We start from the raw sequence: 18,659 nt of genomic DNA, 5'->3' as shown, positions 1-18,659 counted from the left end.
AGCATGTATTTAAACCTAATGGGAGGAAAAGCTTTTGACTTCTACTCAGACAGTTATGATTGAACATGTTGGATTTTAGAAAATTAGAGAAAGTGTGTAAGCTCCAACCTAAAATTCAACACATTGCTTTCCATTTAGTCAGCATGGGATTTGGTGTGCATCAGCTGATCAGTTTGAACTAAATGCACACGTATTCTGAGTGAACTGCCTTCTCAGGAAAGAATCCAGTCTTCTAATACAGCTACAACTCTTTCAAGAAAAAGAGTTGATGGTGGTTTTGCATTGAGCAAAATATACTCCAATAATGTGTTTCAAGGGAAAGATAAAACAGTTCCAGATCCATTTGATTATAACAACAGACATCTCTGGTGCTCTGGTGACTTCAGACCATTTCCAATTTTAGTAGACAATATAACTGTGCAGGTAAACCTCTGTGAATAAATGCATAAGGGACAGATTTTTAAATCATAAAGAAAAAAATGTTAGTGCTGTATTTCCACTTTAATTCAAAAAGACAGAAACTAAAATTGAAGGCCAAAGAGGGTTCATTTTTAACGTATAGGATGTTGGCCATCTTTCTAGTATATAAACAATGTCTATCAAGGCTCCACATTTACATTCACGTTACCAGCTTATACATTTGGGAAGTCATTCCTTCACAGCAGGTTGTACTGTACTGAGGAATGATATTTAGTAGTTTTGAGGGTCGACATTTACAGTGTAAGAACTGAAAACTTTTGCAAGGTAAATGCTGTTCTTGGATAACTTTTCTCTTATTAACAGCAAATAGTTATTGCTCTTGAAAATAAACAAATTTGAATTTTTTAAATATGCTTCATGTTTTAGATCTCTAGCAGAGTTTTAATATCCACTTTTGTTAATGATATTACTGGTAATGTGTTTTCATTCTAATAAATTGGTTGCAGATGCTCAGAGAATAAAGGATTTCATTAAAATTGCGGCTCTTAATAGCATACCTCCTACCTTAAAGATTAATGAAACAATAGTAAATTCAACCAAAATCTCCTTACTGGTCTATTATTATGAAAATTAAAACTTTATATCTCTTGGAGTTTTGTTTAGTTAAGGAAATAAAACAATGTTACAGAGCTTCTGAAGGTCATAGTAGCCTAGTGGAATTACATCAAGTATACATTTATGTCCTGATTTTTAGATTCTAAACTGTCTACAAGATGCAAATGCATGAGAAGGAAAGGATAGCAGTTTGTGGAGGCTAAAATAGAAATGCCATCTTGGAAAAATAAGAAACAGACAATCAAATCTAATTTTTCCAAAAACAGTGTATCTGTGTCTCTGATCAAGTAAGATATGTATAAGTTCAACAAAACTTTGTTGTTGTTTAGTTAATAAGTCTTAAAAAAAATTAACTCTCTTGTGACCCCATGGACTGTCGCCCACCAGGCTCCTTTGTCCGAGGGATTTTCCAAGCAATAATACTGGAGCAGGTTGCCGTTTCCTTCTCTAGATGATCTTCCCGACCCAGGGATTGAACCTCCGTCTCCTGCACTGACAGATTCTTTACCACTGAGCTATCTGGGAAGTAAAACTTTATTGAACATCTATAACTGGATGTTTTGACACTTAACCTCAATTCTCAGAGCAATAAACTAATTCAGTGTGCATTGGGGATACAGATTGTTAGTATCAAGCAGTAGTCTATGCCTAAGGTGCAAGCAGTAATACTTATTGTAAAGTTAAAAAATAAAATAAAATAAAATAAAAAAAGAATAGTTCAGCCATTCTTCTTTCACTCTAGGGACTTAACTGTTATCTTAAAAGCATAATGATTTCAGTGGTTTATATCTACTTACAAACTTCCTTTTTGTTCTTTCCTTTTGTCTAGCTTTGTGGTCTCCAGACTTTGGTGAGCCAAAGAATTAAGATATATACTACTATACATTCAAAAGTAAACAAATCACCATGTAAATTTCCCATAGAAATATATTCTTAACACATTTAAGAGATCTTTCAGCTGTTAGTTGGTTTAAAAAAAAAAGATTCAATGATAACAATTCCATTGACATTCCAAATAATGTATTTTGTTTTTACTACTTTGTATAATAGATTCATACTTAACTTTTATTATCTCATAAGTATATGAAAGTTAAAATCAGAACTTTGCAATTTAAAGTTAAAACTTATAGCCAAGTCCACTTTTGAAAGAATTGAACACCAATGGTAGTGGTTAGTTTTAACTTGCCTAGGAAGATCAATGAATATCAAGAAACTTCCTGCCCATGGTATTAATTTAATTTAAAAATAAATCTCAAGGTATTTACTAAAAATAGACCTAAAGCAATTGCTAATTATTTAATACCAACTACTTTGACATTTTACATATTGTGTATACAAGGGCCACCCCAAAAGAATCAGAGTGGGGGTTTTATTAAGAGGCCTGTACATGAAATTTGAAAATCCCAAAGAAAATTTCAAAAACAGCTAACCAAATAGATGACTGACTGCATTACATAATGTTAGAGCAGCAGCATTCCAAACAGCTTGTGGGCATATAGCAATGCTTAAAACTTCAACATGTGTGTTAAAGAGTGTATTTCTTGGTTACCAATACTGATCTTTCTGGACATCAGAGTGATATATTAAAATTGTAAGAAAATATTCCAATATATATATAACACTTCTTACATTGAAGTCCATGTGAATGGCATGCTTACATGTCCAAAGATTAGCTTCCAGCCATAGAAATAATATGGGAAGCAAAGACTAAGCCGGCAATTCCCTGCATCACATTTTTTTTTTCCCTTGAAATAAGCTGAGCTTAAGAGTCCTATTACTCAGAAATGGACTCTGCAGACCACCAGCATCAGCGTCACCTGGGAACTTGTTAAAAATGCAGAATCTGAGTCCCTACCCTAAACCTATTCAATCAGTATTGGTATTTTTAAGGAGATCCTGAAGTGCTTAACATTTGAGAAGACACATTCTTTAAGGCTCCTCTGAGATACTTTTATGCCCAAGAACACACAAGACATCGCCAGGCCCCATAGTGTCTGCTGCATTTCACGGTTAGGGAGCGTGCAGATCCCCAGGGGACTCACTCACATATCTGCCCTAAGTGGACCGCATCTTGACCCATGCACAAGAGGTCTGTATCGAAGAAGGTTAGAGCTCCCTACCAAAGAATAAATACAAAGGAGACCAGAATTTCACAAATCCCTTCTGAGTGCAGCTGACTTTTAACAGACATTACCCGAACAAGACTTGTTAATAAATTTGGTGATTGAATTGTTGAGTATTTTGCAGCCATTTTTCAACTGACTATGGCTGTCTTTTTAATGTCAAAGATTTAATTTGAAAGTAAAATTTAAGAATGTGAAAATGTTCTGTGTTATCTGTATATCTACCATAAAACTCTAACTTATATACATATAGCTTAGGAACAACTCTTCAGAAGGCCTTCATATCTTCGATAGACTCTCCACATTGTATACTGTGCTTTTCCTGTTTATCTCTGATTATGGTATCTTTCACCCATGTGATCTTTTCATAGAAATAAAATTAGCAAGCCAGTAGGCATTGGAATTTGCACAGAATTTATTTAAAAAGTCAAGATACAGTGAGTCTTTTGAGGCAAACAAATCAGGTTCCTGAGCTAAACCTCAAATTGCTCTAACATACAAGCTATCATTTGTACAAATCCATGAGAAATGAATGAAGAATTTGGCTCTCAAATAATATGGTCATGCCATTTAGAACTTTCTACTTTCTTTTTGTTTTAAAAAAAAATGAAGAAACTATAATTAAATTACTTATATTCCCACCACCAAGTAGTTATTTTTATTCAGTTTAAATGTTTTTATTGTTTACATTTGCCTTAACAGTCAACATGCCATTTATATTCTGCCTCTTTTACTTAACATTATGTAACAAATGTTTCCCCATGATTCTACACTGCCTTCATCATGATTATTTTTAATGACCTGAGCCCATCCTAATGACATTTACTCTATTTATCCATTATTTTATTATTAGACTTCCAGCCAACCTCTTGCTATTGTGCCTAAGACTACTGCAAATGCCTTTGAACACATGACATTATTCTTTTCTTCAGTCATTTACTTTCTATGAATATATTCTCAGAAGGAAAATTGCTAATTTAAGGTTAATAATGCTATTAAATGCATTGTATACATTAACTATTTAGGAACTCTGCTTTTTCTTGAGCCAGGGACAAAGTTCCCTTTTTTAAACAAATATACGGGACATTTGGATTTAGTTCTTTTCATAAAAGTTGCCAGCTTGGGAAATCATTGATGGTTAAACATAGAATCCACAGACCATTTTGTAACAATGAACTGCAAACCCTGAATAGGATCCTGCCTCCATATTTATACATAAAATACAAGGAAACATAGGCAAGCAATATACTGGTGACCAGACAGAAACCAATTCAGATAACTGAAGCCTGTATAAGTGGGCCAATAAATTAAACTCAAATATACCCTCCAAAAATGCACAAATGACCAGTCACCAAATACAAAGAGCTTTTCTATGTCCCTTATTTGATTATTTAAAAAAAATAACCTACAATTTATTCTTCTCTGCAAATCCTGTTTTTCTCCGCCCAAAGTATCCACCTCGTCTAGTAAATGCTAAAAGCATATAGTTTAACTGGAATTATGAACAGACAGAGAAGGCCAATTTAAACAGATGTCATAATAAAAAAAAAAAATTTTACCCCACTTACATGTATTAGTTAATAGATGTCGAAATGGCCAATTTGACAGCAAGAGAAGAAGGAGCCACTTCAGTTACAGATTTCATGAAATCTGCCCCCCCACACAATAGTTCCTCTTATATGCAGTCCAAAGGTGTTGCATAAGCCCCTTCCTGGCAAGCAGGGATACATCATCAATTTCTTTGACAGTTCTGAAAGTCTACTATTCAAATTGCTCTTTCACCATCGCAGTCTCCATGGAAGGCTCCAATATGTTAACATAATTCCAGATTCACTATTCTCAAGTGTGCTGGCATCTGAGAGCTCTCTCTGAAGGAGTCTTCTTGAATGGCCAGATCTGTTTTAAAAATTTTAGAGGTGACTCCAACTTTATGTTTCTCTTATACACATACATACCATTAAACAGAGTGTCCTTGGCAACTACTCAAATTTTAAAAGGTTTTTTAAACTCCAAATGACATGATGGATTATAATAATAATGCCAACTAAATATTTATTGAGTGCCTACTCTGTGCTTGGTGCTGTTCTAAGCATTTTATATTTATTAACTTAGTTAATCCTTATAACAATCCTAAGAGGAAGGGACTATATTATTTCTGTTGCTTTACTGAAGGGAAAATTGAAATAAAGAGAGGTCAAGCAACTTGCTCCAAGTAAGAGGAAGCATGAGAATGGTAAAATCAAGGTTCAAATCCAGGCATCTGGCTTCAGGGTCCAACTACTTAACCATTACACGTAATGTCTCACCTCTTGATTGTTTAAGGGGCTTCTGTGTTGGTCTTAATTTTTTCAGCTTCCTCTTGAGAAAATCAAGATATTGGTGGGTGCATAACCCTAAAAACCTCAAGTAATTTGATTCTTTCTTGGTTGTCCTACCTCTAAAGGGTAGGTCTCATAATCTACCAATCAGACAGAACAGTTTTTGCAAATGGCCAAAAAAATATTTGTTTTGTTTTTTTTTTCTTAGACACCTAAAAAAAGTTTCATTATTAAAAGGAAAGGGCTCAGATGGTAAAGAATCTGCCTGAGGTGTAGGAGAACCAGATTCAATCCCTGGGTCAGGAAGATCCCCTGGAGAAGGGGATAGCAACCCACTCTAGTATTCTTGCCTGGACAGAGAAATCTGATGCTTTTCAGTCCATAGGTTTGCAAAGAGTCAGACACGACTGAGCAACTAACACTTTAACACTTTCAAAATCATAAGTAAGGTGATCTTGAACTTTATGCCCAAAATAATAATAGATATTTTCTTTATTTTTTTTTATATTGGAAAATTAAACCTGAAAGTTCAAGTCATTTTTTCCAAAAATAACTAAACCTACGAAGTGCTAAAAATCAAATGACAATTATGGACAATATTTAGAGAAAGCCACTCCATGACATGTCTGGAACAAGACAGCCTAGAACATTCTCAACATCTCTCTTCTGACTAATATGTTATTGCTACTTTGTAACAGAGACTACTTTCAGCCCACTTTAATTCTCCTGACTAAGAACAGTCCTTGAATGTCCCTAGCTTTTTTACAACCTCCATTTCAAAACTGTATACCTTGTGTTTTTAAATCCTCACTACAACCTTGCCCTACAAGCCCAAATCCTGTAAGAAGCTCCTAAAAACTCTTCTCTTACTGAGACAACTCACAATTCTCCTGGAGTGCTTCTCTGCTGGCTTTAGTAAGCGAGATAAATCTAACTTGGATGGCAGTTTTCTTCTTAGTCCTCTTGGTTGATGGGCTATAAAAGTTTCTAGGTTGTCTTGGTGGAAGTTGGTGCTAAAGTGCACTGAAGAGCAGTATCAGGGAGAAAACAAATTCTATTTCAGATATGTTGCGTGTAGGATGCTTTTGAGAAATTCAAGTAATATGAAAGAAACACTGGTTCAAAAGGGTTTGTAGAACAAAGGGGGAGCCTGGATGCAAATTTTGAAGTTATCAAGAGACAGATGGGAATTAAAGCCAGAACATGGATGAGATCACTCAGTACAAAACACATAAGAAGATAATGAAGAAACTGAAACTCCAGTGTTAAGCTTCTGTAGAGAAGGCTGACCAGCAAAGGTGGCTGAGAAAGCACATCCAAAGATAAAGCAGAAAACCAGGGACAGATCATCACATGAGTCAAGGAAGAGGATATTTCAAGGCCTATGAAGTAACCAATGGTTGAAAAGCATTTGAAAGATCAAGTAACAAGAGAATGGAAAATGTTCTCTTGGAGTCCATCATTGATACTTTTTGTGAGAGGTTTTTCAGAACTTTGATGGAAGCAGAAGTCAGAATACAGAGAAGTATTCGGTAAGCTAAATGAAGAAAGAAGGATCTTTCAGTATGATAGTGCTGTAAACAGTGATTAAAAGAATTGGTTCTAGAGAGAGACTGATGGAGTTGAAATTGTTTCCATCACTAGCTGTGTGGCCTTAGTGAGGTTACTTATTTCTACTTCACTTTCTCCATCTGTCAACTGGGGGAAAAATGGTAACTGACCACATGCAGTTGTGAGCAGGAAGAGATCAAGTAACAGAGATCCTTTTATATAGTAACATCTCAATAAGAACTAGCAACAAGTATTGCAAAACATGAGAGAGCATGACTTCTTTAGGGACTTGAAATTTGATGAATGTGAATAGTGAGTATGGAAATAAGAACAGCCAGGTTGAAGGGGTCCCAAACATGGAAGCCTTGAGTGCTATACATTTCCTCTCAAGACATTATTGAGGGAATTTAGGGAGAGTGATGTGACTATAGGTCTATTTTAGAAAAATCACTATGACTGTATAGCCTACAGTATCCTGTAGGGTAGAATTCATTGAAGGCCAGGACAGCAGTTAGGAGCCCATTTCAAAAACCTGCATGAAAAGAGGTAATGCCTTGATTAAGGCAGAGGAAGTAGAAATGAAAAAAAGACTTAAGGAGATAAAATCATTACGACTTGATTACTGGTTATATATTGTAAGTGAGAAGTCTAGGATACTCACCCTTCACCTCCCAACACGTTCCTGATGTGGGTGGCTAGCTGAATAGTACAGTAATTTACTGAGGAGGAGGAGGAGTCTGTGAAGAAACAGAGGTCTAAGGGGTGCTTGGGAACTAGGGGTTTCTTATCATTCAATTTTGGATTTGCTGGACTTGGGGAATACCCAGATATTAAAGATATCCCATATGCAAACTAGAACCCTTAGGAAAGTTTCAGCTCAAGATCCATAAGTGGTTATTTAAGTCGTGAGTGTCCAAGTAGTTACTGAGGAGGAATATCTTGAGAGAGGAGTGTTGAAAAAAGTGTTATGCAGAGATTTATCTAGGAAAATATTGGTTGACAACAGACAAATGTTCAATCTTCTTGAAAATGTGGTGGAAGACCAATGATGGCAGCAGCCAGAGCCAGTAAACATCCTCAAATGGGCTGCTTTAGTTCAACCTCGGAGAATCAACGATGAGATTAAGAGTGGGCAGGGAGAAGGCTAACCCCTCTCTCCTCCATTCAGCCTCCCAGTGTCTCCTTGTGGTCCATGTGGTGTCAGAAAATGAGCATCCTGCACTGGAGAGGTTGACAAGTGGTCCCTTGAAAGGTAGCCAAGCTTCAGGAGCCATGTGTTAAATGAGAAACGTGATGGCATAGGGTCGTTGGTTTTCTGTGAAGGATTTCCAGATGCTCTTGGTGGAAAGGACAGCGGCAAAGAGAGTGAGTGAGAAGCGGGAAGAAGCCAGTAGGTTAGATGTCAGAGCACAAACAGGCAAGATGATGGGCACTGCAGCTACTTTGTCCACTTGGGAAGGATGACAAGGTGAAGGCAGGTAGTTCCGAGTTGTTGGTAATCCAAACAGAGGCCACGAGAGGCCTCTGTCTCCAGGCATGATAATCACCTCATCCCAGGCAGTAGATATTGCACACTTAGCCCAGGTCACACCCTTTGCCTTATCTTTTGCCTGGTGAGCCCTGCTCACAGTTCACAACCCACCTGAAATGTCATCTTTTCAGGAAAAACCAGGACTCTGGTGGAGCATATACTGGAGAGTGGAAGGCTATTTTTAAAACAGTGGAAACTGACTATACTAAAACAAAAGCAGTAACAGCAACACTGAGTCATGAGTTGGGGAGCCAGTGTTCTGTTCCTGGTTTTGCCACCAACTATGTGACCCTGGACAAGTGACTTCACCTCTTCAGGCCTTAGTTCTCTTATTCATATGATGAGAGAGTTTATATAATGAGAGTCAGTGAGAGACATTCTGTTATGTGAATAATGAGCGAATTCGTATAATGAAAGCCAGTGAGTTCTGTGATACTTTATGAGTAGCCCGTGACACCATGGCCATCGCTGGGTGGAGGAGCAGCATGCATCCCGGCTGGGATGCCCTAGCATGCTGTCAGGACTGGCAGAAACCCCTGCCAATGAGTCAGCATCATGGAGCATCCCAGAGAAATCATAAAGCAAGCCTACAGGCAGCCTCGCTTTCCTTGGTGAGTGCCCTCAACAGCAGAGCCTGTTTGATCTTACAGGACCAGGATGGTTCCCTTACATTGGGTTTTCTAGGGGATCCATTTGATTACCTGTTAACTCTTAGGGAGGTGAGGAGAAGTAAAGAAGTGAAGGGGGAAGGACCTTGCAGAGTGGACTTAGTGTCCTTTGTCAGCCTCTTCCCTTTCCTGCAGTTTACCCACATCACTTCTTCCCTCCCTCCCACAGTATCATTTAAAGAGATCCCTTCTCCATTTTCTAATCATAGTTCTGTTATCTGTGCTCATAGATCCAAACCCACTGCTCTGGTACTGAACAGGGGCAAATACCTAAAGTAAGAAAGTATATGTTTGAGAAGTGAGGAAAAGGGCAACCATCGCTAGACTCAGTCCTGGATCAACATCAGCCTCCTTCTTTTCCTTTATATTAGAAAGTTCGAAGTAAGGATCCTGATGAAGGGGAAACCACAGTTCTACCTCTCCACTTCCATCCCTCATTCACTGCCCACTCACAGCAACCAGATCCGTCCCCACCATCCCAGCAGCTGGCATCCACATCACCACATCTGCAGGATACTTTCTTGACCGTACTACAGGGTCTGCCATTGTTGAAGAATCCCTTCCATAAACTTTCTTAAACTACAGATATCATTCAGCCCAACTAACCACATTCTTCTCTTCCCGTCCATATCTCCTCTCAAAGGGATGAACACAGCCAGCCATGTTTTATACCTGAGACTCTTGGGACCGTAGGTGACTGGAATGTGAGTACACACCTGGTCAGTGTATCCTGGATCCTTGATGTGACCTGGCCCTACAAGAAGAGTTAAACCTATCAGAGTCTCCCTTTCTCAGGAATTTGAAATAGACAACAGTATGGGGTAAGAGTCGAAAGGTCCTGGTATATGAAGAGATTCTAGAGGCAGTTGTTTGATCATGTGAGCCCAAAGTTATGAGGGTCAGAAATTATGAATGAACAGAGAAAGAGGTCCTTAGAGAGAAATAGATAAAGTCAATACAAAGAGAGAACCAAAAAGGCCAAAAGATTCAGGGAGATGGAGAGAACATGTGACCTCCAAGCATTGCTCCCCAGAAGCCAAAAGAGACACTTTGGCCTCCCATTGTCTGTTCTCTCTCTGCCCTCTGAGAACTCTTCTCTATTTGTCCTTTAACTGTTGTTGGTTTGTTTAGTTGCTAAGATGGGTCTGACTCTTTGCAACCCTATGGACTGTATCCTGCCAGGCTCCCCTGTCCGTGGGATTTCCCAGGCAAGAATACTGGAGTGGGTTGCCATTTCCTCCTCCAGGGGATTTTCCCAACCCAGGGATTGACTCCACATCTCCTGCATTGGCAGGCGGATTCTTTACTGCTGAACCACCAGGGAAGCCCCCTTTAACTATTAGCCTTTTCCACGAAGGCTCTGTCCTTTGGCCTTTTTCAGTCCATGCAGGTGGCGCTAGTGGTAAAGAATCCACCTGCTAGTGCAGGAGACATAAGAAACTTGAGTTCAATCCCTGGATTCAGAAGATCCCCTGAAGGAGGAAACGGCAACCCACTGCAGAATTCTTGCTTGGAGAATCTGGGCAGAGGAGCCTGGCAGGCTATAGTCCAATGGACAGAGGAGCCTGGCAGTCTGCAGTCCGTTGGGTCGCAAAGAGTCAGACACAACTGAAGTGACTTAGCACACACACACTTTCCATGGGATGTGGTCTTGGCTTCCAAAAGCCTATATCTGATGGTGCTCAGGTCTGAATCTCTGTGCTAGCTCTCTCTCTCTCTAATCTCTCTGCTGAGCTCTAGACCTGTTTATTCATCTGCCTGATGGACACTGCCATTCCCCATGGGCATTCCACCAGCACTTCAAAATCCACGTCTAAAGTCAAACTTCCGGTCAAACCTACTCTTCCTCTAAAACTCCTTTTTAGTGAAAGAAACTTTCAGCAGAAAACTAAAATAACCTTAGACTTCTGCTCCTTGGATCCATTGGAACATTCAGTTCAGTCACTCAGTCATGTCTGACTCTTTGCAACGCCATGAACTGCAGCACACCAGGCCTCCCTGTCCATCAACAACTCCCAGAGTCCACCCAAACCTGTGTCCATGGAGTTGGTGATGCCATCCAACCATCTCATCCTCTGTCGTCCCCTTATCCTCCTGCACTCAATCCTTCCCAGCATCAGGGTCTTTTCAAATGAGTCAGCTCTTCGCATCAGGTGGCCAAAGTATTGGAGTTTTAGCTTCAACACCAGTCCTTCCAGTGAACACCCAGGAGTGATCTCTTTTAGAATGGACTGGTTGGATCTGCTTGCAGAACAAGGGACTCTCAAGAGTCTTCTCCAACACCACAGCTCAAAAGCATTAATTCTTCAGTGCTCAGCTTTCTTTATAGCCCAACTCTCACATCCATACATAACCACTGGAAAAACCATAGCCTTGACTAGACAGACCTTTTTGACAAAGTAATGTCTCTGCTTTTTAATATGCTGTCTAGGTTGGTCATAACTTTCCTTCCAAGGAGTAAGCGTCTTTAAATTTCATGGCTGCAGTCACCATCTGCAGTGATTTTGGAGCCCAGAAAAATGAACATTAAGTCATAGTCATTCAGCCTCCAATGTTTCTCGCCACTGCTCCTCTTCTCCAGTCCCACTGCTACTGTTTTAAGCTCAGAGCCTCATAACTGCCCTTTTGGTTTCCTTGGCATCAATCTTATATCCTTGCTTATAACTTCTGCGGCTTTCCCATTTTCCTACAGGGAAACCCAAACTCTTAAGCTGTGGCGTCCAGTTCTTCCATGATGCTTCCCTGCCTGCTTCATCCACACAGTCCTTCTCTGCACTCCCTCTAACCCCAGTTGCAAATGATTCAGACTTTCTGCAACTCCCACAGCATATCAAGTGTTGCCTCCATCTGGACTTTGCTCTCCCAGATCCTTCTTCCAGGAAGGCTAACATCCCTTTCTCTTCCTGTCAACACTTTCCTGTGTTGTTCTTCAGTATTTATGAGCCTGCCCCCACATTTGAATCCCTAGCCTTTTATTACGCCCGAACTCTCCTCTGCACAGATGACTCTGACAGCATCAATATCATAGCACGTAATTTTAAAATGTTTGTATTCCTCTGTTCGACCTAGAAGGGCAGGAAATCTATCATTTTTACTGTTTGTCCTGTGCCTAGCAGTGAAAGCATCCAGAGCATGCTGTAGACGAAAGGAAGGAAATGAATACCCTGATCCTCTGGGGGGGGGGTGGTGGGGTGGTGGGGACCAGCTTACTCTCTCTAGAAAAAGAATAATACCCAATAAGTGAGGTCATGAAATTTTATGGTCATAATTTAAAATGTCCTCCAAAAAGGGAAAAAAAAAAAATCTCTCTTACAGAGGGCAAAAAAGGGCACCATCCTTTTCCTCAGAAACTATAGTATATCTTTGGCAGCTGGAAGTGGAAACCCCTCAAAGATAGGCAGCCTGTTTCTCATAATGATAACTGAGCAAAATGAAACAATTTCCTGAACTACATAGAAACCCACAAAAACACAAAGTTTTTTTCATCTGCACCCCTGTCTTATTGAGATGCATGGGTGGGATTTGATCCATTGAGATCCTGGTAAGCAAGGTGAAAATAGAGCCCGTCACAAAGGACTGGCAAGGCTCTGTCCCTGCTGCTAAAACTGCTGGAGCATCCAGTAGTCCCTAACTAGCTGAGCAGCCCCTGCTGCTGGCCGGCTTGAAGAAACTCTCGAGAACAGTTCAGTAATTTCTGCTTAGGACGTAATAAATGGCTCATTTAACCCAGGTGGGAGAAGACTGCCACCCCTCTAGCCTGGATCCCTGGGCTGAAGTGCCGAAGGAGAGACTGGGACTGTGAGTCTATACTCGGGTGTCCCTCCCGTGTGCACTGTGATATCTAAGCACCTGCTCGTGTGTCATGCCCTCATGCAGGAGGGAAGGAACTGGCTGAAGCCCAGGAGGCATGCTGAGAGAGCTCTTGGGTGGAGGACACAGCCGAAAAAGGCATAGGGAATGGGGACAGACCCTTCCAAAAGGGCTCCATCAGCCACGGGCTTTGCACCTAATAGCTTCTAGGGGAGGGAAGGACGTGAGAGAAGGAATATTCGCCTGCCAGAATAAAATGGGGAATGCAAACTGAATGCATTCTCCTCAAGAGTGGGAAGCCACTTGATTTCTGCATTGTGAGGAAGATCGTTTTCCTGGGCACGAGGGAGTTGGAAGGCAGGCAATGAGTGTTTCCTCCCTTAGGCATCCTGCTGCCACAGGCCTGCAGGCAGATTAAGTCTCAGACTTGCACAGGTTTCCTCGGTGTGAGTCTCTTCCCTGTCTGGTTAACACTCTCTCACTCTCCAGGTGTCCTCCTGTGTGTCAGTTACTGTGAGCTAACATTCCGCCCACACTTCCAAAGAATTGATGCTTTTGAACTGTGGTGTTGGAGAAGACTCTTGAGAGTCCCTTGGACTGCAAGGAGATTCACCAGTCCATTCTAAAGAAGATCAGTCCTGGATGTTCATTGGAAGGACTGATGCTAAAGCTGAAACTCCAGTACTTTAGCCACCTCATGGGAAGAGATGACTCATTGGAAAAGACTCAGATGCTGGGAGGGATTGGGGGCAGGAGGAGAAGGGGATGACAGAGGATGAGATGGCTGGATGGCATCACCAACTCGATGGACATGAGTTTGCATGAACTCTGGGAGTTGGTGATGGACAGGGAGGCCTGGCGTGCTGCAATTCATGGGGTCGCAGAGAGTTGGATATGACTGAGCGACTGAACTGAACTGGACTGAACATTCTGCCCACACTTCCACCACCACCCCAGCAAGGGGCCAGAGCACCATCTAGGTCACTGCCATGTGGTCGTGAGAGCACAGGAGCAGTATTGGCATGCCTCCTTCCTTATCTGCCCTCAATTCTGGGGTGAACTGACTCAAAGGCAAGAGCCACAAGAAAACCATCAACTCTCCAGATTCTGACACAGAGCATTGTCCAGTCTCACATGTTTAATAAAGGGTTTGAACTTTAATTATCAATATATAATATGTTATACATCATCATTATATATGGTATAAGATGAAATAACCCAAATCTGGCAACATTCTAAACAGAATTCTAAACAGAATTCTAAACGGAGGCATTAAAGACACTCTGAATGGACTATACAGGCTGGAGGACAGCCTAAGCAGTAGGTTTGTGAATGGGAATACAGAGGGCAGAGATAAACCATTTCTGTGCCAAGGACCCCTTGGGTCCCTTCTCAAGCAATTTTTAAAAATATATAGTGAAATACAATACTTTGGCCATTTGGTGCAAAGAGCCAACTCACTGGAAAAGACCCTGATGCTGGAAAAGCTTGAAGGCAGAAGGAGAAGGGGACATCAGAGGGTGGGCTAGTTAAATAGCATCACCAACTCAATGGACGTGAATTTGAGAAAACTCCGGGAGATAGTGGAGGACAGAGGCACCTGGCATGCTGCAGTTCATGGGGTTGCAAAGAGTTGGACATGACTTAGCAACTGAACAACAACCAAATACATAATTTGACGAGGGAAACTAATCATATCGAGATAGTTAACAACAAAGTTTTTAAAATTATAATTCAGTAATATGTGTTTTTTCAATTACTTATTAAATAATAAGATTAAGTAGCAGTTCTGAAAGCCACTGTGGTTTTGAAGTAACAGCCAGTGAGATACCTGAAGACATCAGCCACAACTGCAATAGGACATGAAAATACCTGCACCTTCCCTTGGCAGCAGTTTCAGATACTGCCAGTCCTATTGAAGTTTGCTGCCCACATTTGTAATTGAAGGAAACACTGAATTTCAGTCAGAGGTTAGTGAAAATAAAGAAGTAAGTTTTGTTCAAGATCCAAGATTATGGATGACCTAAATTCTACCTGTGGATCCCCTGCATTGGATAAACCTTCAATCTGTGGCCCATAGGAAAACAGAGCACCTAAAATAACAATTATGAATAGCAACTCTTCCATATTTGGAGGAAAGATATCTTCCCAAATCAGCACAATCTTCTACCTACACTGTGTGATAAACAGCGATTTCAGGAGTACTTAGGTTTATAAAGGATATAACTATTCCTTTATTTATTTAAAATGTTAAATTTTACAAGGCTTACTATAAAATTATAGTAATCAAGAGTGTGATAATTTGTCTAAAAGCAGTTATATAGGTGAATGGAACCAACTAATGAACTCAGAAATACATCTACACATATATAGTCAGTGGATTTCTGACAAAGGTGTCAAAGCTTTTCAAGGGGTTAAAAAAAAGTACTCTTTTCAACAAGAAGTGCTAACCAACGATTAGGTATCAAAATGAAAAAAGAAAATCTCAACCCTTACCACATGTCACATACAAAACTTTTTTTTTTTTTTTTGCTGTACAATATATTCTTGTAGTTTATTTCTTTTATACAAAGCAGCTTGTAACTCTTATTCCTCTACTCCTATCTTGCCCCTCACCCAGTTAGTAACCAGTATTTTGTTCTCGACATCTGTGAATCTTTCTTTATTGTATTTATTCGTTGTGTTTTAGATTCAACATATAAGTGAAATCATACAATATTTGTCTTTCTCTGATTTACTTCACTTATACCCTCTAGGTCCATACATGTTGTTGCAAATGGCAGAATTTCATTCTTTTTTGTGGCTGAGTAGTATTCTATTATATATATACACTACATCTTTTTTATGGGCTTCCCTTGTGGCTCAGCTGGCAAAGAATCTGCCTGCAATGTGGGAGACCTGGGTTCAATCCCTGGGTTGGGAAGATCCCCTGCAGAAGGGAAATGGCAACCTATTCCAGTATTCTGGCCTAGAGAATTCCACGGACTGTACAGTCCATGGGGTCACAAAGAGTCAGACACGATTAAGTGACTTTCACTTCACTTCACTTCACATCTTTTTTATACATACATCTGTGGTTGGATGCTTAGGTTGCTTCCATATTTTGGCAATTGTAAATAACACTGCTGTGATTATTGGGGTGCATGTATCTTTTAGACTTAGTGTTATTTTTTTCCTTCAGATATATACTGAGGAGTGAAATTGCAGGATCATAATGTAGTTCTGGTTTTATTTTTTTGAGGAATTTCTAACTGTTTTCCATAGTATGTTGTCATAGTATATTTCCATAGTCAGTTGGCTGCACCAGTTGACATTTCTGCCAACAGCGTGTTAGGTTTCACTTCTCTTCACATCCTTGCCGGTTTGTTGTTTCCAGTCATATGATAGCCATTCTTAAGTTGATAACTCGTGTTTTGATTTGCATTTCTCTAACGATTAAGAACAGTTGAGCATCTTTTCATGTGCCTCATAGCCATCTGTATATTTTCTTTGAGAAAATGTCTATTTGGGTCTTTGGCTCACTTTTTAACCAGGTGAGTTGTTTTTGATATTCAGTTGTATGAGCGGTTTCTTTATTTTTGATATTAATCCCTTATTAGTCTTATTATTTCAAATATTTTCTCCTATTTTTATCCCATTTTGTTCTGTTAATGATTTCCTTTGTCATGCAAAATATTTTAAGTCTCATTTGTTTATTTTTGCTTTTATTTCCTTTGTCTTAGATACTCTAAAAAAAATTGCAATGATTTATCTTAGAGTGTTATGCCCATAATTTCTAGATGTCTTGCGGTTTCCAGTCTTATATTTAGATCTTTAATCCATTTCAGGGTTATTTTTGTAAGTGGTGTGAGAAAATGCTCAAATTTGAAATGAATTTTAGAGCTAAATATAAGAGGAAACTGGAAGCCTTCTAGAATAAAATGCGGGAGGAAATATTTGTTACCTTTGGTTAAGGAAAGGTTTCTTAGAAAAACAAAAACCGTAAGCCATAAGTGAAAAATTTGACAATTGGTCTTCATAAAATGTAAAATGTCTGCTCTTCAGAAGAAAATGAAAAGCAGGACCCAGATTGGTAAGAAATATTTGCAAAGCACATTTCTAATGAAGAGTTTGTAGACAGATTACGTAAATAGTGAAATAAAAACTCAGCAAAAAGAGAGGCAAAAGATTTGCACAATATTTCACCAGAAAATACATACAAATAGCAATGAACACATGTAAAACTATTCAATATCATTAATCATCAGGAAAAAATGAACTAAAAGGAGATAACCACTACATGCCCATTCGAATGACTAAAATTAAATGGATTAATACTACTAACCCGGAGACAACCAACGGAGCTCTAAAGATTGCTGGTGGAAATGCAAATGACACAATTATTTTGGAGAACAATTGGCAGATTTTTACAAAATTGAACATACTTACCATACTTAGCAACAATTCCATAGATGTTTACCTAAGAGAAATGAAAACAGAGGTCCATACAGCAAATGTTAATTGTAGCTTTATTCCTAGTAGCCAAAAGCCCATCAGCAGCAGAAGAGATAAAAACATTGTGGTATTACAATATACAATAGAATACTTCTCAGCAACAGCTAGCAATGAGCTACTGATAACAGCAACAATAGATGTGAATTTCAAAAGCATTGCTGTAAGTGAACAAGCAGAATAAGCTGGACACATGCCGTACATGCTGTATCTATGACATTAACACAACATTCTAGAAAAGTCAAAGCTGTAGAAACAAAGCAGATTGGATTGGTTGCCATTGGGCTGTGGGTGATGGGAGGAATTGCCTGTATACAGGGGTCATAAGGGAACTTCCTAGGGTGATGCAAATGTTCCACATGTTAGTTTGGCTGTGAACACACAATTGCATGTGTGTCAGATTTTCAAACTGCTCTTTAAAAAGGTGAATGTTATTGTATATATGATTTGTATCTCAAAACCTGACTTATAAAAAATTCTAAAGTTTTATCAAAGAGAACTTGTAAATATTTGTTACTAGAGCTAAAGTGTCATGTTAGAGAATTCAAAATCAGGATTTTCCACCCAAAATGAAAAATAGGCGTTTGTCTGTACTCTAAATACAGAGAAGAACAGATGTATTGGCTCAGTATCTTATTGGGTTTGTATGCTATTTGGAAATTGGATTGTTTTGACAGATTACTTGCTAGCCAGGAAAAGCATTAAGGGATTATTTGTCCACTGTGTTTTCAGATTTTTCCCTAATGATAAAATCATTTGAAATTTAAGAGGGCAGCCAAAGTAATTTTACTCAGGGAGATATTATTTCATACATAGACATGTCAGAAACAGCATAAGCAAGAAAAGAAGATTACTCCAATTTTTAACATTTTTTAGCTTATTTCAACAGCAACAAACAATTTCAATCCTAAGTAGCACATAATTCAGATTTCCTTTTAAGAGTTTCTCAATTTAAAGACTTGAAATCATTTGTTAATGTGGATGTTGTAAACTTCACATTACAATTTGAATCTTTACTTCTCAATGCCTACTTTAATGCTAACTATTTGAGGATACCATCTGATTATATCATTGTTTTTACTTGTGTATAGGCTCTAATGTCTTTCTAATGTGCTGCAGAATGGTTTGCTTT

General features: G+C 39.2%; 1 long non-coding RNA gene across 1 annotated transcript in view; it reads right to left on the bottom strand.

The window, feature by feature from the left end:
• Positions 1–4,796, bottom strand: part of LOC102413674 — a 51,600-nt gene extending 46,804 nt beyond the window's left edge. The window contains exon 1 of the long non-coding RNA XR_327221.4: positions 4,727–4,796. This is a non-coding gene — a long non-coding RNA (uncharacterized LOC102413674). The remainder of the gene's footprint in view (positions 1–4,726) is intronic.
• Between the last annotated feature and the right edge of the window lie 13,863 nt (positions 4,797–18,659).

Source organism: Bubalus bubalis, chromosome 4 (genome assembly GCF_019923935.1).
Source record: "Bubalus bubalis isolate 160015118507 breed Murrah chromosome 4, NDDB_SH_1, whole genome shotgun sequence".
In the NCBI taxonomy this organism is placed as follows: domain Eukaryota; kingdom Metazoa; phylum Chordata; class Mammalia; order Artiodactyla; family Bovidae; genus Bubalus; species Bubalus bubalis.
The sequence above is the reverse complement of the archived record's forward strand: the minus strand, read 5'-3'. Positions and strand labels throughout refer to the sequence as shown.